The 10,465-nt window shown below is 35.8% G+C and overlaps 1 long non-coding RNA gene across 1 annotated transcript; it reads right to left on the bottom strand.

Moving 5' to 3' along the window:
- Positions 1-4,064: 4,064 nt before the first annotated feature.
- Positions 4,065-9,323, bottom strand: LOC306906139. Its single transcript, XR_013787810.1, has 3 exons — positions 8,785-9,323; positions 5,382-5,485; positions 4,065-4,795 (listed from the first exon to the last, which is right to left on the bottom strand). It is a non-coding gene; the product is annotated as an uncharacterized lncRNA (long non-coding RNA).
- Between the last annotated feature and the right edge of the window lie 1,142 nt (positions 9,324-10,465).

Raw genomic sequence — 10,465 nt, 5'->3', positions numbered from 1 at the left:
GTTTAATTAAAAACAAACCTTAATTATCAGAATTCCTCTTATTCTTGTAAAGTTTTAAACATTTTCAGATTCTGCAAGAGTAAAGAATCCTATTGCTTTTTAATTATAGTCCCTATTACTAGTGTTTCATTTTCTGTTTGCTAGCCTAACGTTAACCCAACTGATGGAAATAAATAATAATAACTGAACTTGTAAGAGTTTTGTTGCAAAGCACAATATTATGGTGAAATTATATCTCGTGTTTGTTGACTTAAAAGCAAATTTGTTGAATAAGTGTCGCCGGTTCAACCCGCCCCGCTCTGCGCGGGCCTCGTACCGAAGTCTTTCTGAATGAGAGTCGGGCGCTCTAACGAGTGAGCTAAACAGCAAGCAGCGCTCCTATTGGTCGGGGACTTCGCTACATAAACATAGCAAGCATCATAGCAGAAAGGCTAACTGTTCTAGGCCTGGAAACTGTTTTTGGGAGGTTTTAATGTTGTCACTTATGAATATAATTATCTTTAAAGTTCCGTTTCGGGTAGTAATGTGTATAATAAATAATCTTCTGATGAATTCCGCTTGTTAAGTGTCAAATCGATATATAGATTTTAAATACCGTTTATGAAACGATTGTTTATTTTTCCTGGTATAAAAGCAGACGTGAATGTCTTGTGTTCTGAGGAGCTGCGAGCTTCTGGTGTTGTTGGCTGTAGTTGTACACTAGTATCAGGGAGAGAGCGAGTGATCCGGGTCAGAAGGGTGACCCGGGAAGGACTCAGGAGAGACGCGGGAATAACCACCCTAGACTCGGATCAAGGGGGCGGGTCAGCGGGCTTAGGGAAAGATTGTTGATCAATGCTAGTGTGCGGTGTTAGTGTGCTCGGCAGCTCCTCATTTTTTTCAAATAATCTGCGGCTCGCTTGATGTGTTTATATGTTTATATGTAAATCTTACGTCTGAGGCGCCGCCATATTGGTAGTGGCAACGTTGCCATAGCAACGCAAGCACGCGAATGGTGGAGCTGAAGTGACGTAATTGAGAGTTGATGAAATGCACGTGATCAAAACAAATCTCGTTCACATTGAAATTCTAATCAAATGAAATGGCGACTTAAAAACTTTATTCGATTTCACACTATTCTGCATGTTTGTATTATTTATTGAAAGCTCGACGTGTGTGTTTGTGAATTCTGCTCTCTCTCACTTTATTGGCTGGTGTGGATTCACCGCGGTTACGCGCACAGTATAGTGCTGATCTCCTGCGCAGTGTTGTTCTGTTGAGTTGTGTGTTAATATATTCATTGATAATGACTATCATTATACTGTCATGTTTTTAGTTTGAACCCAGTGTAACACAGGTGATATTGTACAGTATTAGTGTATATTTCCTTGGTGATTTAAGATACTTGTTATGGTGTTTTATTCATTTGTTTGCTATACTGTAAGAGTGTTTCCGCCATTTTGTTTGCTGTGATTGCAATGTTTCTCTTAACTGCATTTATATTATATTTAATACACAAATCGGGTGATTGTACTTAACAGTTACATTGCCACGTTAAGTCAAGGTATATCGTTTTGTTAGTTTTTTATTTTCAAAATAACATAACACTACCACACCAGCTCAAGTGTTTATGTGGATTAAAGATCTGTTTGAATGCTCTGGAGTCTTGCACCTTAATAGAAGAGTAAACTGTTCAGAACACACTGTGCACACTGAGCGTGAAAACATCTGGATGAGGTTTCGGCAGGTGTTTGTGTAGTTTTTGAATTGATAGCACTCTTAGCCCTCACACTGGATTCAGAGAAACGTAAATGCTACATAGCTATTCTTTATAACTACCTAAAATAATCATTTATTCATCTCATAACAAAATGTGCAACCATTCATTGTGGTTCTGAGTATGAGCATGTAACGGGGACATACCAGGATGACAGTTTCGTACTATCAAACCTCACTGTATGTGTTTTCGATATCGAACTTAAATCAAATCATCTTATTGAATCACACGTGCACTGTTTTCCTATGCAGAACCAGAGGAGCCCACAATCCCAACAGTGAATCCTCCAGAGACCCGCTATCTCATCGGTGTAGGCCGAGCTGACTGCACAGGACCTGTGGCTGATGTACCTCTGGTCAGTTTGTTTGCATTAGTTCTGCATATCAGTAAAACCACTGCTTGTTATACTTCGTTTGCTTGTATAGGTGAGGCTGTCAATCCATCACTTATTACAGTCTGATAATGTTTATGCCTGATGTTTGTGTTGATCACGTGTCATAAGAATGTTTTAGTGATGTGATTTATCTATTGTTGTTGTTTTTTGGGGGGATAGGTGGGTCACGCCAACACTGAGCAGACGGCTTGAGGCATTCACACGCGTCTGTTCAGCAGAGTCTTCATCGTGGATGATGGAAGCAAACGAGTGCTGTTTGTCACCGCTGACATCAGCATGGTCTCTCAGAGACTCAGACTCGAGGTACGCCACACTTTATCCACATCTATTTAAACCCTCTGAATGAGTGTCTGGATTAGGTAACAAAAGATAAAAATATATAACAATGTGACATTACAGTAAGAATTCTTTCTGACCGTGTCACAGTCAAGTCTTTTTTATGTACAAACTATACTTTTTTACGGCAGGAGGGGGTTACTCAAGTCATTTCAAAATTAAATATATAACCAATTCCTGTTCTTTGCTGCTGTTTGCAAAACAACGAAGATCTCGGCAGATGCGTTGTAGATTTTCACGAACATCGATGTGAAACCAGCACTGGTTTTGCGAGAGCTGAAAGTGAAATACGGAGATCTCTACAGACGGGACAACGTGGTGATGAGTGGCACACACACACATTCAGGTCTGGATGGATATCTCCAGTCCACCCTCTTTATGATCACCAGCAGCGACTACATTTAACCATTGAGCATGGCTTGTATAGATGGTTTATTCACAACAGCCCTAGTCCATACCCTCTATAGAGTTTTAGTCCAGAGCACTCATACCTCATCCTGTTAACCAGGGTACTTGTATTTGTTTGTTAACTTTTTCATTTCTGTTATTTAAAAAAATACGCACAATTTGATTACTCGCCATGATTTAATTTAGATCTTCAAGTACAGAGTGCATATTTGTCATGACTTCACTAAATAACCATTGAATCAATTTAACGTTACATCTATTGTTTGCTTTTGGCTTGCTACATTTTAAACTGTGTAAGGTTTTGAGTTCAGACAAAGGAGCTTCTATGTGTAATGAAGAACTAAACTTAACCTGTTTGTTACACTGAATAAATGTTTTTTATGTATCTGACCATTCTTCAATAATTGAACGGTACTTACCTCTGTGTGAACTGAAACAGAGCACTCAATATTCTGCAAAGGTCGGGATCTGATCTGAGAGACGAGACAAACACTTATTCTGCTGAACCTTAACCTAGCAAAACTGGTAAACAAAGCTAAAATGTCGACACATTAGATGATTTCTGAGTTGTTCTCTTTAAGTGGTTCTATTCAGAGCTGGAGAATCATATTGTTTCACAGCATCAGCAGCAGGTCAGCAGTGTCACGAGGGCAGAACTTAGAGAATCAACGAGACTGCAGTTGGTCAGTAGTGGTGATGTGGTCAGAAACCCGATAACTAACTTCCTATTCTGCACTGTTAGAAATAGTCAGGTTTGTCTTTGCGGCTCTGCAGGTTGATGTGTCTAAAAAAACACATTTATTTGATTTAAGTAGTCAGTTTATGCCAGAGTCACTCCATCTATGTGAACACATTTGGAAAGGATCTGCTATAAAACTGTACATACTATCTTAAAATTGAATCATTAATAAATCAATATAGATGTGTATTATTAATGAGGTAAACAAAATGCAATACAATTACTTTATCATGATTTTAAGGTGACCTAAATCAATTCTTTCCTTTTCAGAAAACTCAAACTGTGTGAAGGTTTAACTTGGCAAAAGTTGATTGAAAGCTCACATCATTTGTGTTGCAGGAAAAGGAAAGGCAAATTGTGTTTAGAAACCAACATGAGTTCAAGCACAGCCATAGAATATTGATGTCAAGACCTACATTTGTTCACTATTTGTAAATAAAACACAACATGTGAATGACATCAGTTTCACTAAATATCTTTGTGTTTGTAATGCAACACGTGACACACACACATGCAATTTCTTCTTGAAAGGTCTTTATTACAAAAAGTACAACTGTTTTTAATGCACAGCAAACTTTATTGATGCACACAAGCTTTTTGTGATGCACAGTTAATGTTTTTGTGATATACAGAAGTGGGTTTAATTCTTAATTTTGGACTTTTATTAGTATTTAAGACTTATGTCCAACAAAATATGATTTCCTTGCTTCTTGTGGACTTGAGGAAAGTCTGTCGCTCGTATGAGGTGTCATGGCATGGAAAGGCACTGCAGCCTGCAAAGCACTGCCTGTTTTCGTAGGGCGAGGGTTAGGCTTAATAGCAAAACACAATGGTTTTATAACAGGCATGTTGTCAGGCATCCTCCGCATGCTTTTACTTCTTGTGAATGTAGATTCATCCACCCAGGCTGGTTGACTCACAAGACTGGGCAGCCGTGGTAAAGGTGGAAGGAATGAGGACGTGCTGGTCATGCCAGACTTACATGGAGAGTCCCTCCGATTTCCCTCTGACAGATTGGAAGGAGCTCTCAGCCCTCGACGGCCTGCAGGTCTACTGCCTGAAGCCGACGTCTGCACAATCTCAGGCAAGAAGGAAGTTCTAGCTGTCTTCTGTCCAATCTCTGACGGAGAAGGTCCAGACGGTCTGCCAGAAAGCCTTTTACCTGTGATACATATTTGATATCAGAAACAAGGCATAACAGGATTAGAAGTTAACAGATGTATAGTCACTTCAAACTTTAAGTCCACAGTGTCATTTACTTTATATAAAAACTCAAACATTTAGTGTTTTCTTTTTCATTTTAACCTTAGATGTTGTATGACGATGAGTGATGTGAACAGATCTGAAGTGTGAATAGGCCTACTCTACTTCTACTCAATGAATCGTCACATACTGTATGTAATACAATCAATTGTCATGTATTCACTGGTTTATGCTCTCCCGTATGTGCGTGAGGTGCGGGAGTAGTTCACAGATGCTTTGATAAAACAAGGCAAACAACTTTAAAGATATTTATGTTGTTTTGTGAAGTTCTGGGTTCGTTTAAAACAATGGCGCCCCCTGCCGGGCCCTTAAGTAATCAATGGGAAACGTCGCAGCCCTGGTGTTCAGCTGGTCTTCCACCCCGACCAGATTAAACAGTTAACAAAGTGTCCAAAACCAGACTGCTTCAACAGCTTTTCATCAGCTAAAACCAGGTTGGGAGACCAGCTAAGACCAGACAACCGGTTTAGGCTGGATGTAGTTACCTGTGATGATGAAACAATGCAGTTTCTGATTCTGGAAAGTCGTCTTTTTCACGTCCTTCATGTTCAAATGATGAAGTGAATACATGACAATTCGCAAGAAAAGTCTAGAAAACAAAAATATCTATTGAATAGCAAACGAAGTTTTTATTTGATCGCAGCACGAACAACTTTTTTTTTTTTTTTTGTCTTTTTTTTTTTATTAAATTGAAGAAGCAATATTATACATATCACACAAAGAGGAAAAAAAAAGATTGATAAATAATAAAAATAATAAAGAAAAAATAAATAAAGAAATACAGAAAATAACAGCAAGTATTATCCTCTTTCCTATGGACACATTCTATATCCACAAAACAAATTATATATATATAAACATATTTAAACAAAAGACCATTCATAAAAATAGACGGGATATTAAATTGAAAAAAACGTCTGTATAAATTTTAACAACTTTACATTTTTTTGGTTGTTTATGAGCAAAAGAGATTTTTTTAAGTTCTCCATTTCTTACAAAAATAAATTGCAGTTAAGTGCAGATTTTACAAACTTTTGTTTATGAATATAATATTTGCCATGTAAAATATAGAAATTCACCACGTAAACAAACATTTTACATTCATTGGTATATGAACATATAATATCTTTAAGAGATAACATATAAACAATATTTTTATGGACAAATGAAAAGGAGTTATAAAATAAATGGGCCAAGTTTTCCTCCTGCATATTACAAAAAGAACACGTATCACCAATGTCCATAAATTTAGATAAAGAAAAATTGCAAGGGTAAATTTTGTGTAGAATTTTAAAATGCACTTCTCTAACTTTGTTATTTATACAGAATTTATATGGGAACAACCAAGCAAGTTTCCAATCGATATCTTGGATCTGAGCATTCCAAAAAGGTTTTCCTCTAGGGGAAATTTTACGTTTGGATTGAAGAAATAATCAATTTTTTTTATTATTAACTGAAGAGGAAAAAAGATTGAAACCATCTATGGACAAATCAGGAAAATGTCGATCATTATTCGCAAAAGTAAGGTGACTTTTCATTAGCTGTTTTAATCCTTTTGGAACGGCTTTCACAACCTTCTGAAATTCTTTAAAGGGAACAGGAAAGTTGAAAGTATAAAGAAAGTCTTCATAAGATAAGATTTCTCCATTTCCATCAAATAAATCCATAACAAAGTGTATGTTTTTGTCAACCCAATTGGGCAAAATTAAAGATTTATTTCTAGAGGTTATAAGACAGTTATTCCATAAAAGCGCTTTGTGTGGGAAAAATTGTTGAAAACAAATCTTCCAAGCCAATAAGACTTGCTGGTGAAAATTGGATATTGTAACTGGTAATTTCCAAGGCAAAAAATTACAACATAATAGAAAAGATAAGCCTCCAACTGCTTTAAAAATGCACTGTGGAATAAAGAACCATAACGAGTGTTCTTTCATTTGGCAATTTTTTAACCATTTCAGTTTAAAAGTGTTATTGATGTCTAAAAAATCTAACATTTCTAAACCACCATCAACCCTTCTGCCAGATATAATACCCTTTTTCAATTTATGAGTCTTATTCTTCCAGATAAAGTCAAAGAAAATCTTATTGATTTCCTTGGAAACATCAGCACCCACAAACAGAGAGAGAGCAGGATAAACAAGTCTAGAAAGACCCTCAGCTCTGGCTAATAAGACTCTTCCAAAAATACTAAGATCTCTTTGTAGCCAATTATTCAAAATATTTTTAGTTTTCTTAATTTTAGAGATAAAGTTCAACTGATCACATGACTGTTTATTTTTAGATATATGAATACCAAGATATTTCACAGATTCCATTACCGGTATATTTTCCACTGATAAGTCTAAAGAATGATGAAGAAATAGTATTTCACACTTATTAATATTTAACATTAGCCCAGATGATTTAGAAAACCTAGAAATATGATCTAGAGATATTTTAACTTGATGTTTATCTTTAAGAAATAAGGTAGTATCATCTGCCAATTGAGAAATTCTGATTTCTCCATCAAATATTCTCAGACCCATGATGCTTTGGCTATTTAAGATGTTAATAGAAAGAAGTTCAACTACAAGTAGAAACAAAAAAGGAGAAATTGGACAACCTTGTCGAACACCACGATGAATTCCAAATCTTTTAGAGGTTCCAAAGCCGAGAATAATAGAGCTATTGATATTTTTGTAAAACATTTCAATTACATTAATGAAATTATCACCAAAGCCAAAGACTTTTAGTGAGTGGATTAGAAAACCATGTTCAATGGTGTCGAAGGCTTTACAAAAATCCAAAAACAAAATGAGAGCCCCTGAATCTATCTGATCAGAGTAGTCTAAAAGGTCAAAAATAAGTCGAATATTATTACTTATATGTCTATCTTTCATTAAGCCTGCTTGAGTTTCATGGATGATTTGACCTAGTCCAGATTTTAATCTTTTAGCATAAACTAGAGCAAGTAATTTGTAATCTATATTTAGTAAAGTGATAGGTCTCCAATTATCTATAATTAGGATATCCTTATCCGCTTTGGGAATCAATGAGATTAAGCCTTGTTTCATAGTTGTACATAACTCCTTTTTTTATGCATTCATTAAACATTAAATAAAGTGGATCTTTTAGGATCTCCCAGAAATGTTGGTAAAATTCAGCTGACAATCCATCAGGACCTGGACTTTTATTTTTTTTCATACATTGAATAGCTAACTTTAATTCTTCTTTCTTAAGTACAGAGTCACACAAGCTTTGGAAGTTATTATTAATCAAAGGTATATAATCTTTAATCTTATCCGTAAATGATTTACACGTTTCATAATTAAAATCAGACTGATACATTTTTCATAAAAGGAGCTAACGAAGTCTGAAATGATCTTAGGATCCTTGCAAAGGGTGTTGTTAATACTCAATGCTGATAATGATTTTTTTAAGTTCCTTTTTTCAAGAGCAAAGAAATAAGAAGTATTCCTTTCCCCCTTTTCTATCCACCTAGCTCTTGAGCGCACAAAAGCTCCATTGGCCTTGTTAAGAAGCAAATCATCAAGTTTTGACTGTAATAACTTAAGATCACATTCCTGTGACTGAGAGAGTGTCTGATATTTCCATAGAGTATCAATTTGATTTAAAAGCTCTGTTTCAAAACAATCCCTATCCTTCTTCAATTCCTTACTTCTATTAATAGCCAATTCTCTAGATTTAAATTTGAAAAACTCCCATTTAGATATATAATCTGCTATTTCTGAATTAAAGATACTGGTAGCTTAAGTTTCAATTTTTTTTGTAAAGATGTTATCATTTAAAAGAGAGTTATTAAACTTCCAGTAGCCACAAATATGATTAGAATTACGAATAGTTTGTAATGAGAATTCAATTAGAATTCAAATGAGAATTCAGCCTTACCGATCCTCTCGCCCTGGGTGACAACATCCGAAAGGAGTTTGTTAACGGTGTCAGACAAAGAGTTCACAGCCGCTGTGGTTACATCAATTGAGGTCTCAATGTGCGTAATCTTATGGAAAGTCGCATCCTGCTTGGAGTTTAGGGACTGAATGGCGTCGAAAATTTCAGCAAGTGAAATATTACTGTTGTCTTTTATCTTCTTCCCAGGTGGACTTTTGCTCGGTGTTGCAAGCGATTTCAGAGTCATCCATGCTTTGTCCGAGTGATTCACACGATAATTGCCTGTCTAATTTCCAGGAGGCACGCAAATCCATATTAACACGTTTTCTGCCCATTAAGTTAAAAAAGACGGATATTCAGCAATAATAACGATCGAGTGAATTTTAGCATCCACCAAAAGGGGTAAAAATTACCATCTAAATAGAGTTTCTCCTCATATAGCAAAGGTGCAAGAAAAATACGTCTACTCAGCAAGACGCCATCTTGGCCTCCCACGAACAACTTCACACAGTTATTAACGTCCATATGACGTCATGCCTGCATCAAACCACGTACTGTCCTTTAAAAAGAATTTACATAAACAATAACATTTTTAATTTTTCAATTGTCTTTACAAAAATTATAACAATTCAAACCATATTCGATAATAATAATAATAACGCTTGAATAATTTAATGAATTAAATAATCAAGGTGGGGACTGAAATGTAAAGGTAAGGTAAAGGTAAAGGTAAACTTTATTATCCACAGGTAGGAAATTCATGTAGTCACCATTACACGCTCCTGCCACATACCAATAAAAACAAATACATTAAATACAAAAACATTAAAACATTTAAGCATTAAAACTAAGAAAAAAAATAAAAACCAGACAGACAAAACCGTAAACTTCATAGAAGCATGACAAGCATGTATAAATAAACTACCTGAGTGCCAGCTGATTATTGTCTAATTGCTGTAGGCACAAAAGAATTGCTGTACCTCGTGGTCCTAATTTTCCTCTGCAGAAGTCTGCCCCTTGACCTGTTACTTCTTAAAAAACTCTGATGAAGAGGGTGGGTTAAATCTTTTAGAATTTGTTCTGTCTTTTTAAGAATGAGGTCGTTGTACAATTGGGCTACAGACACCTGATCAACTCCGATGATCCTACTAGCTGCTTTGACTATTCGTTGCAGTTTCTTCTGATCCTTAATATACATATTGCCAAATGCACAAATAAGACCAAATGATAAGACACTCTGCAAGAGAGCTTTGTAGAACATCTGAAGAATACTACTGTCCATTCTAAAATGGTTAAGTTTCCTCAGAAAAAACATCCTCTTCTGCAGCTTTTTGGACTTATTTTGTGCACATTCGTTAAAAGTCAGTTTATTGTCTATTTCAACACCCAAGTATGTATATGTTGTGACCCGCTCTACCACTACACCATTTATGCTTGAGGGTGGAACTGTAATTCCCTTTTTATTAAAATCTATGATCATCTCTTTTGTTTTCTTCACATTAACCACAAGGAAATTGTCTGTGCACCAATTAATAAAACCCTGCACTTCCGTCTCAAAACCCTCTAGGGATTCAGTATTGGACTGTACAAAACCAACTAATGCTGTATCATCAGCATATTTTAAAAAGGTATGGTTTGCGGTGGTTGCCTGGCAGTTGTTGGTATATAAAGTGTATAGAAT

This window comes from Barbatula barbatula (assembly GCF_947034865.1).
Source record: "Barbatula barbatula genome assembly, chromosome: 16".
Taxonomy (NCBI): Eukaryota; Metazoa; Chordata; class Actinopteri; order Cypriniformes; family Nemacheilidae; genus Barbatula; species Barbatula barbatula.
The sequence above is the reverse complement of the archived record's forward strand: the minus strand, read 5'-3'. Positions and strand labels throughout refer to the sequence as shown.